The sequence below is a fragment of the Lolium rigidum genome, chromosome 5, assembly GCF_022539505.1.
Source record: "Lolium rigidum isolate FL_2022 chromosome 5, APGP_CSIRO_Lrig_0.1, whole genome shotgun sequence".
NCBI lineage: Eukaryota > Viridiplantae > Streptophyta > Magnoliopsida > Poales > Poaceae > Lolium > Lolium rigidum.
Genome location: NC_061512.1, coordinates 182,639,887 through 182,651,667, shown reverse-complemented (window position 1 = coordinate 182,651,667; position 11,781 = coordinate 182,639,887).

Here is an 11,781-nt window from a genome sequence, read left to right as displayed (position 1 = left end):
AAGAGGACCCTCTCTCTCATATGGTGCTTGCTGCTCAGCCAGAGGAACCGGATGTTTTCGCTCATTTTCAATAATCATATTGTGTAAGCACACACAACAATTCATCACCTCCCACATCTGATCTTTGGACCAAGTCATAGCGGGGAACCGGACGACGACAAATCTCTGCTTGGAGGACACCAAATGCACGCTCGACGTCTTTTCGGCAAGCTTCATGTTTCTTGACAAACTCGCAAAGTTTGGGGGTGCTAGGTTTCGAGATAGTCTTCACAAATGTTGACCACTTTGGATAGATACCGTCTGCAAGGTAGTATCCTTTGTTGTAGTGCCGACCATTGATCACATAGTTCACCGGGGGAGCATGACCCTCAACAAGCTTGGAAAAGACCGGGGAGTAGTTTAGGACGTTGATGTCATTGTTGGATCCAGGCATACCAAAGAAAGAGTGCCAAATCCAGAGATCATGGGTAGCCACTGCTTCAAGTATCACAGTGCAGCCGTTTTTGTGATCCTTGTACATTCCCTGCCACGCAAACAGACAGTTCTTCCATTTCCAATGCATGCAGTCAATGCTTCCAAGCATCCCTGGAAAACCCCTAGCTTCATTTGTTGCAAGGATCCTCTGAGTGTCTTCGACAGTGGGTGATCTCAAGTAAAAGTTCCCGAACACTGCTATGACGGCCCTGCAGAACCGGTAGAAACAATCAAGGGCGGTGGACTCCGCCATCCGAAGATAGTCATCTGCACCATCACCGGGAGCTCCATAAGCCAGCATCCTCATAGCCACTGTGCACTTCTGCAGTGACGAAAATCCAACCAAGCCAGTGCAATCCGCTTTGCATCTGAAGTAGGGGTCGAAGTCTCGGATGGCATACACAATTTGCAGAAATAGCTTCCTGCTCATCCTGAAACGACGCCTGAAAACAGTCTCACCGTGCTATGGATTGTCGGCGAAGTAGTCGGCGTACAACATGCAGTAGCCCTCCATTCGCTGTCTCGGCTTGCACTTCCGGCGACCTGGTGCCGACCCACCACGTCGACCAGTTGCCACTCCGGCGTACAGGCTTGATAAGCAACCGAGGATCAGCATGTGCTCCTCGTCTTGGGTGGCGGCTGCCATCTCTTCTCGCATAAGCTCGACGAACATCTGCTCCTCCTCTTCGTCCGAGTCCATGGCCGGCGAGGCAAATGGACGAACACCTGACGGGCGTGGTCGAGGCAACCCGAACCGCAAACGACGAGGAGTAGACCGTCGTCGGAAAACAGGCCGGCGGAGGAGCAGCCAGATAGACCGTCATCGAAAGACGGCGGAATATAGGCAGGTGGGGGAGGAGGGGCGGCGGAATCTGGGCAACAAGCCGGCGGGGTGGTGACGGCGGCGAGAGAGATACGAGGGGTGGGAGAGATTTTGAGTGGGGTTCGTGTGTCCAGTCGCCGACAGAGCGGGCCCTTCCCCGCTTTTCACTCGTCCGGAGTCCTCGAGCGCGCCTTGGGGAACCGGGGTTGGCGTGGGCTCGCCGGATGGATTTAGAGCCAAATCCGGACGAAAACGAGAAACCGGGGGCGCGACTGGATCAAATTACGCTGTCCGGATAAAAAAAAACGTCGATCGGGGCCTCGTTGGGAAGACGAGTGGAGATGCTCTCAGGACCTGCACCCTAGTGCGACCAGCTTGGACCCAGGACCTCGCCTCGATAAGAATAGCCTGAAACAAATCCGCCGTCGTCGATGACGTCTGTCTGAAGATTCTGTTGTTGCGTTCCATCCATAGACTCCACCATACCCAAGGGGATTAAGGCGCGCCACAGCTTGCCTTTTGTCTTTTCCATCCGCTGATCAGTGTTGCAAAGCCATTCAGAGATGATGTCCTCAACGTTCTGGGTCAGAGCAGCCGGAAGCCTCGCCCGGTCGATGATCATCTTCCAGATGTCCTCTGCATAAGGGCATGTAACCAGTAGGTGGTAAGCAGTCTCAGGGGCGGCGCGACAAAGGGCACACATTGGGTCATGAGGGCAACCCCGCTTTGCCAGCACGTCTGCCGTCAAACATTTGCTCTCGGCAGCAAGCCAGGTGTAGAATCTGCATTTAGGTGGGGCATCGAATTTCCAAACCAACTGCGTGAATGCCGGTTTGATGGAGCCAACAAACTGTTGCGCGTATGCTGAAATCGCGGAGTAGGATCCATCTGCCGTCCACCTCCAGGTTAGCTTGTCTGGAACATCTTCAGTAAGCTGCACCTCACGGCTCAAGCTCCACAGTGAGGTCGAAATTAGCACGCACTAATTATTAGCACGCACTAAGCTGCTGTGAGGTCGAAATTCAACAAACAAATATAGGCAGAAATCCATCATCGGAATCTCAATGCCTGATACAGCACGGAAGATAATCAAACACACTCATACATCCGAACACACTAAATTGCAAGCAAGGTCAATTGACAAGAGAGCTCACTAAACATGCTTGAAAAGCACTCAAGCAAATTAGAAGTACCACGAGGTAAGAGCATCTCCACTCGCGTCCCCCAAACCATTCCTAAAAGCGATTTGGGGCGCCACGGATAAAAATATATTCTCAGCGGCGTCCCCCAAAGCCGTTTTTTGTCTGGCGCGGCACGATACGGTGTTCGGCTCTCCGAACCCGTCCCCGCTACACAGGAGACGCTCCGAGGACGCCGGACACAACGAAAAGCGAGGCGAGGCGTGGCGGGACCGACGCGTCAGCGGCACATGAAAATTTCGTCCCCCCTCCCACCAAATCGCACCTCTCCCGCCACATCGCGCCTCTCCCACCGTGCATTTCTGCCATCCCAACACATTTGACACATCTCGCCGATTCATTTCTCCCTCCCGCCGTCGCTACGCTATTCCTCCCACCGCCCCTCTCCCCATCCATGGCGCCGCCGACTGCCCCCAAAAAATGGCCAAGAAAGCGGCCAAGAAGCCGTCGGGCAATGAGACGAAAGGGGCGAAGGCGCCCTTCGCGAAGCCGCGGAAGGCGCCGGCTCCGAAGAAGAAGCCGGAAGGCTGGACCGATGATCAGTGGCATCAAGACTGTCTGCGCCGGAGGATGTCGACGGCGAAGCAGAAAGGATGGAGGGCAGCGCAGCTGGAGAAGAAGGTGTTGGCGGCGTGCGCGTTTCGTTGTCGAAGGGGAAGTGCGCCATTGATCTGGATGCGCCGCTAGAAACATCGGCAGGGCGCCCTATCAGCAATAAGGCTGCCAAGGCCGCCTTGGCCGCCGCTGCATCGTCCGAGAAGACGCAGGCGTGCAGTGCCTCGTCGAGGTCTCCTCGACCTTGCTCTCCCGCGACAAAAAGGCCGAGGAAAGGTGGGCGGCGCTGCTCAAGAGGCAAGAGGAGAAGATGGAGCTGAAGAAACGCAGGGACGACATGTCCCTGCTGAGAGCGTCGACAGAAGGAATGTCTCCCCGGACGCGGGCGGCCCACAACTTCTTCAAAGGATCCTCAACGATATCGAAGCCAAAATGGCGGCGGCTGAGGCAGACAACATCTGCTACTACACCTGCGTCAGCCTCTGCCTCGACGTTGGCGATGGAGCATGCACACCGGGCAGATCACGACGAGTTCATCGTGATCGACGGGCCTACGTCAACTTAGGATGCGCCGTCGGCGTCGGAGTCGCCCAACCCCAACCCCTTCTTCTAATTCTTTCGTCGGCCTGTAATATGATCGCGCGCCTAGTACTTGATCACCATCGCGACGACTTCGGCGGGAATGATCTCTTTTGAATGCAAACTATTTGAATTTCTCATTGGGGACGGTGTTTGGGAGACGCGACTGGGGAGCGACGTCCCCCAAACGCGGCACGAACAAAACTCATCCCCGAACGCTCCATCCGACGCCGTTTGGGGGACGGTTTGGGGGACGCGACTGGAGATGCTCTAAGTGCTAACTAATAGAAGCTAGCCAATGTGCCTTCATTCTTCATGCCATTTGAGGAATGTCTACATAAATTAGATAATAGACCGGAGTGTGTAAAATTAAGCTATATATTCTACAAGTCCATTTCAGAGCTGACTAGTGCATGTTACATAGATGGTTCCCGTCAAGAGACGGCGCTAGGAATGACGAGCTTTCATGCCAAACATATGCGTATGTAGATTACCTGCAAATAAATGAAAACACTTGAAAAATAGGAAGAAGTGTATTTACGGCAGCAAATCCAAAGCTTTGTGTGGCCGCTTGACATCATATATAGCATGGAGCATCGCCGCGCTGTCCCCAGCAAGCATATAAAATGAAAGAACCCACACCCAACAACTCATTTCTGCAACTCGGCCACCGGAATAGTTTGAGTCTAGATACTTGTGGAGAAAGCAATACCATCAGTCAACCAATTATGTACTGTTCCTTCAGCCCTTTCAGGAAAATATCATCAGAGTGACTCTCATAATAATTATTTGGGATTTCTATTTTCGTGCCCTCAGGTCCTTAGTTGTACTCAGTTTTCCCCAGCTCCTTAGTTTTTCCTCAGTTTTCCCCAAGCCCTTGTTTGAAACCCGCAGAAGCAGCTCAGACGGCAGGATTCCCGTTTAGTTGACGTTCTGTCACGTGTGGGGCCACGTCTTGTGGGGCCGAGTCGTATGGGCCCGCGTCGCGTGGGGCTGGTAGAAAGGGACCGCGTGGGACAGGACGAGAAGCGTTTGGTTGCACGTGAGCAGGAGCTGGGTTCTGTCTCTCTCGGTCCCAAATTGGCATCCCTATTAAGTGCACCTTTTTCCCCTCTTTCTCTCTGTCCTTTTCACCAAATTAGTATAAAATCTAGAGAAGCTTGCATTTCTGACTTTCTTCAATTATTTGTGCCTTTTGGCCCTCGTTGTTTGCCCAATATGGCAGCAAATCTAGTACTCCCTCCGGTCCATATGTATGTAGTTAAATCTAGAAGCAAATCTCCGGGATAATGTACGCTAAATTCACAGTCATAGTAAATCAAGAAAACTAAGTACGGCCAACAAAATATAGTAGACTAGGGATAGATAATCCCTAGATAATATGGATAGATAATAGGCTGCATACACAGCAGCCAACATAGTAACATGTTCTTCACAGCACCATCATACTAACATAACAACAAGGGATCCCTAGCTAACAACAAAGGGATCCCAACAACAAACTAGGAGGCAGCAGCAGCAGCAGCACACGTCCAGGACTCCGCCTACCCCATCTGGCTCTCCCTCCACTTGTTGCTCTTGCTCCCCTTGGGAGCCTTGAGCTTGAGCGGAGGCATGCGCCCGGCGGAGATCTCCACCTGCTGCAAGCTGCGGAGGTGCATGCCGAGCGCCCTGTGCTTGGCGCGGAAGGAGTGGACGTTCACCATCGTGCCGACCTTGGGGAAGGTGTTGCTGATGTTCTCAGCATGCGTGACGAGGCAGTTGAAGTCCGTGGCGCCGAGTCTCCTGGTGCAGAAGGGGCACCTGTACACCTCCTTGGCGAAGTAGGAGATGTACTGGCCGACCTGCAGCCTCCGCAGCACCTGGCGAGTCTTGACGTCCTCCTCCTCTTCGTCGCTGCCGACGTCGCTGCCAGACATCTGATCCATATCAAACAGAAACTAGTGAATGAGTTGCAACGATGACTAACGTACATGATAACAAAGTTAAGAAAAACAGAGTCAGCCTCAGTTAGAGTGGACATGATTATATATCTACAGGGAAGGTGTAAGCGAACTAAATCTCATGCACAATAGATTTGTACACAGCAATGGTTCGCTGAACCCTCCCTGTAAAAATTTGTGCCCAACCATTCATCATAGGCAAAGAAACAGATTCTAGATCTGAACTAGATCTGAACTTGAACACATTCGAGATTATTTGCAAAATTAAACGGTTGATATCTTTTGATTAGTGCATAAAATAACTGATTGAGATCCCATGATTACTTGCATAAATTAACTGATTGAGATCCAATATTACTTGCATAAATTAACCGAACAGCCGAACCCCAAATCTTAAACGAAATCAAGAAGTGATCAAAACAAAATGGAATAAAATCGGCGCAAATATTAGCCCAATACTCATCCATCTACGAGATCCATCTACACCAGCAAAAATAGGGTTCAAAAAGGAATGGGGGACAAAAAAGGAAGCAAACCGTAGTTACATCGTTCCATGGGTCCTCCAGGGAGGTGTCGTAGGGGTTCGGGGGCGTGACGTACGACACGGGGTCGTAGGGGTCCCATCCCGCCGGGATCTGACTGCCACCGGCGGCAGCAGCCTCCGATGCACCGGCGACGGCGGCGGAGGCGTCGTCCGTCGAGGGGACGGGGCCGAAGATGGAGGCGTCGCGCTTCGAGCCAACCTCGACGATGGGATTGGCATTCTCCTTGTCCATCTCTCCGGCGGAGGAAGAGGAAGAGGGAGAGGGAGAGGGTTTTTGCTTTGGAGAAGATGATGGGACGTGGGAGAGAGTTGGCGATGCGTGAGCGAGTGAGAGTGACGGAGACGAGTGCAAGGAGGCGTCTATAAAGGCGAGGGGTGGTTAATGCGACCCGCGTCCTACGCGTGCACAGGTGCACGTCCGCACGTCTTGGACTTCGCAACGCAACACGCGTCCACGATTGCACGTCTCGACTTCTCCACCGCGACCCGCGTCTACGCGTCAACAATTGCACGTGTCCTCGAGTCTAACCCTGGAAATTTAGATATACTCAGGTATACCCTCGAGTCTTATACTAGCATTTTTTGTGTGCTCAATTTTCCCCTCGAGTGCTAATATTGGCTAGTGCAATATACTCAGTTTTACCCTCAAGTAGCTGGTCAACAGAGAGTCAACAAATGGGATTAACTAGTTAAATGAGTCATTTAATGTGCAAAAAAATCCTAAAAAGAGTGGCACTTACTCATGGAGTCTTTACCACAAATTGACACTTCTCAAATCATAGATAAATCATAGATAAATCAAGTTTTACCACAAATTGCCACTTCTCAAATCACCTAGTAGCTATGAAGGTGCATGGTTTTCCACAATAAGCCCTTCCCAAAACAGCTTCCCCCAAATCATACTTTGTCTAAATGAGGCCACAATTCTCACACTCGATGTATATTGGTATTGCAAATAGTTTGAGGTAGGCCAAGATGGGTTTCATTGTACAAAACACGCATTTTCCATTTTTTGAATCTCATATTTGAATCCCTTAGTCTATTTACTACTCAGGTGCCCTTGGTTTCTTGATAGTACTCAGTTTTGCCCTCTCTCTTCACAAATTCTCGCAGACGTGCATCATCGCTCTGATTGGTCTAGCCCATGTCACGCGGATCGTGCCCACCGACCGTTGATCGTATGATATAGGGAACGGGCAGGATAACCCCTCTCTCTCTCGTTGGCGGTTAATTAGCTTCCATCCTCTAAGTATGCTTCGAAGGGCGGTTTTCACGTATTATTTTTCACGCGCTAAAAATTATAAACTGTTTTAGGCGTTATTTTTCACGCAAAAAATGATAAACCATCACCGATTTGTTGTTACCATTACTTTTCACGCAAAAAAAATGATAAACCATCACCGATTTGTTGTTGCCATTACTTTTCACGCAAAAAAATGATAAACCATCAACAATTTGTTGTAGCCATTACTTTTCACGCAAAAAAAAATGATAAACCATCACCGATTTGTTGTTGCCATTACTTTTCACGCAAAAAAATGATAAACCATCAACAATTTGTTGTAGCCATTACTTTTCACGCAAAAAAAATGATAAACCATCACCGATTTGTTGTTGCCATTACTTTTCACGCAAAAAATGATAAACCATCAACAATTTGTTGTAGCCATTACTTTTCACGCAAAAAATGATAAACCATCAACAATTTGTTGTTGCAATTACTTTTCACGCAAAAAATATGATAAACCATCACCGATTTGTTGTTGCTATTACTTTTCACGCAAAAAATGATAAACCATCAACAATTTGTTGTAGCCATTACTTTTCACGCAAAAAATGATAAACCATCAACAATTTGTTGTAGCCATTACTTTTCACGCAAAAAAAATGATAAACCATCACCGATTTGTTGTTGCCATTACTTTTCACGCAAAAAATGATAAACCATCAACAATTTGTTGTAGCCATTACTTTTCACGCAAAAAATGATAAACCATCAACAATTTGTTGTTGCCATTACTTTTCACGCAAAAAATATGATAAACCATCACCGATTTGTTGTTGCCATTACTTTTCACGCAAAAAATGATAAACCATCAACAATTTGTTGTAGCCATTACTTTTCACGCAAAAAATGATAAACCATCAACAATTTGTTGTAGCCATTACTTTTCACGCAAAAAATGATAAACCATCACCGATTTGTTGTTGCCATTACTTTTCACGCAAAAAAATGATAAACCATCAACAATTTGTTGTAGCCATTACTTTTCACGCAGAAAAAACCTAATTTGTTACAAAAGCTGGTTTCAGTGAGACCTAACCAAGTTTGGCATACATGATGGCATACCTATAACAACAAGGAATATCTAAAAGGGAAAGTTTCAGAAAATTTAGGGTGAAAATGATGCCATACATGATGCTGTTTTTCGAGGTTTTGACCTGAAAATCAATTGGGTATTGTAAAGGGAAATAAAAAGTTCGAAAAATGTAAAAACGAAACAATCTATCTATCTATGTATAGAAGATCAGTTGTATGAAATTTGAGGTTATTTAGAGAAGGTAGAAAAAATCACCTTGTTAGAAAAGCTGGTTTCAGCGAGACGAAACGGCATGCGCTTAAGCAAAGTGATTTTTCGAACATCTCCAAATGACCCCAAATTTTCCATACATGATGCCATACGTGTAACAACAAGGAACCCTATCTAAAAAGTGTCAAAAAAGTTTGCCCAACCGTATAGCTCTATCAAAAAGAACCTCACCATGGCGCTAGTATAATTTTGGGATAGTTACAAACTTTCGTTACCTAACCTTCAACATGAAACTTGTTTCAAATTCATTTTGGCCTACAAGAAACAAATCCCAACTTGATTCGAGCACCACAGCCTCCAAACGATGCCGATGCCGATATCGGCATGGTCGAACGGCTATGCTCGCCGCCACTGCTAGGTCAACGTCGAGATGCACCCTCAATCCCGTCCCCTCATTCGATCACCGACACACCGGAGATACCGCCGAGGCCAATGCCGAACGTACATGCCGATGCCAATGCCGATCATGCATGCACGCCGGCTGTGGGCACGGCCACGCCGACCCGCTATCGCTGGACGCCACGGACCGCCGCGAGGTCTTTCCCTTCGCCACCACACTCTCCTAGCACCCACCTATACACGCCGGAAAGGAGAGACACTAGTTTTCTCTACATTGCTCGCGTTCGTGTCCGACACGGTCAGTCAAAGTTTTGAGGTGGTCGTCGATGTCGTCGACCATTTCTTCTCTTCTTTGCATGGTTAAACGCGTCTAGTTCATATCTATCTAATGCGTCTGGTCTCGCCTCATGCAGTTCTTTGTGGACGTCGATCTCATCTCGGCACCCCGCATGCCACCTCCTCCGTGCCATCGCTGTAGAGCTCCGTTTAAAAATCTAATCCTACCCGTGTATTGCCCCTTGTATCAGCGTCATGGCCCCACTTGTCATTTGATATACCGAAGCCCCACTCGTTCGCGTTTTGGTCAGGGATACATCGATGCTTACGGTCAAACAAAGATGGATGGTCTGACGTGTCTTTGCAGGCTCTACGTGGCCCCACTAGTCAGAAGATAACGGTCAACCGTCGGGCAACCGGCCGTTACATCACGTGTGATGGTTTCAGACAAACGTTGGGTAAAACTGAGGAAAAACTAAGGAGCTGGGGAAAACTGAGCACAACTAAGGACCCGAGGGCACGAAAATAGAAATCCCTAATTATTTTATGGCTCTAACAATAAACATTAGATTGGGAAATTGTGTCGAAAGCTCTAGGAGTCATATCAGCAATGTTAGACAAAACAAACATTTGAAACAGAGAACAATGGGTAATTTGTAGTGTACTGGAACTCTTTCAACTTCTAACTTCGACAGATTTTGGATATAACAGGTCTGACTAGAGGCTATAAGAACAGTGTGCACGAGTGGCTCTTGGAGAAACATCTGGTTTCTAGCTCACAGGCATGCTCTTAAGAAATGTACGAGCTACCTAGTCACTAACAAATTAAATTTAATCAAATTCATGCCGTCAAGCCAGGGATCGTGTACCATCTTATCACTTGACGGTCCAAAATAATGGTCTTTGTTTTTATACACTGCACAGCATCAAGCAATACTTTCACCACTACTTCAGGGGCTGTTTGGTTTATGCCCATCAGCCCATGCCCGCCCCACCGAATCAGGGGTGCACCAATACTTTGGCAAAGGATTCACCCAACCCTGTTTCACCAGCACGTGGGCGTAGAATATGACATTTTTTTTCGAAACGGGGATAAAACTCCGGCTTCTGCATGATGATGATGTACACGTCCTTTTATTAAGAATATACGAGTACATAGTTTTAAAACATCTCAAGCATCGCCCAGAATTGATACAAAAATCAACCATCAAAAGAACAAATCAAAAATTGACTACACATCAGCGGAGCCGCCTATTGCCATCTGGAGCCGTGTGCATCCAGTAGCCATAGCATCCCGCAGTCCTTCCGTTGACAGGAGAGCCCACAGCTGAACCCAATGTGACACCATATGAATAACCTGCAAAAAGTGAAAAGATGGTTTTTTGTTAAAAATGATGTCATTCCTCGCCCTCTATATAGACCAACATAAGGCAGAAACCCCAATACCGATAAAAGTCTTAGATTGTTTATCAACTCCATTTAACCAATTACCAAACATATTCGTAATATTGGTTGGAGGTGGAAGATCATATGTGAAATTCACCGTGCGCCAAAGTAGTTTAGCTAAAGGGCAAGTTATGAAGAGGTGTTTAATAGTCTCCTGCTCTCCACAAAAAACACATTTTGTACACTCATTTCACCGACGTTTAGCTAAATTATCTTTAGTAAACAACACCTTTTTACTCAGAAACCACATAAATATTTTAATCTTAAGAGGAACTTTAATTTTTCATAAGTATTTTCTCAAAAAAGGGGTGTGGTCATTCATAAGATCTTCATACATAGATTTCACTGTAAACAAGCCATTGGATGTCAAACTCCAAACAAATCTATCATTCTCTCCATTTAGATTAACCACCATCAAATTTTGGCATAACTGTAACCATAAAGTCCATTTGTTTCCCGCTAACACCCGCCTGAAAGTAGTATTCAGAGGTGTTTGAGCTAACACATGAGCTACCGTTATATTCTTATGATGCACAATATTATATAACGATGGATATTGCTGGGCCAGTGGTATTTTTCCTAACCAAGTATCTTCCAAAAAACGAGTAATTATTTCATTACCCACTTTGAAAAAACCTCTACTAAGGAAACCATCCTTAACCCCCATCAATCCCTTCCAAAAGGGAGAATTGGTAGGCTTAGCTTTCACCTCAGATAAGGTCTTTTGTCTTAGGTATTTGGTATGTAGCAATTCTTGCCACACCCCTTCCTCATTAAGAAGTTTATAAAGCCACTTGACATAGCAACCAAAACTTTTGTATGGCTCCAATAATTTGGCTTCAATTCAAACGCTAATATGTGCCATTGGTCAAGGCCAAAATTTTCGTATGGTAACCGCTGGTCACAATCCAAACAGGCCCTTAATGACAATATGCTACTAGTAAATATCATAAAATGTTATTAGTGATGAAACAAGCATCTGTAATGAATCTAGTCATGTCATTTTGATCAT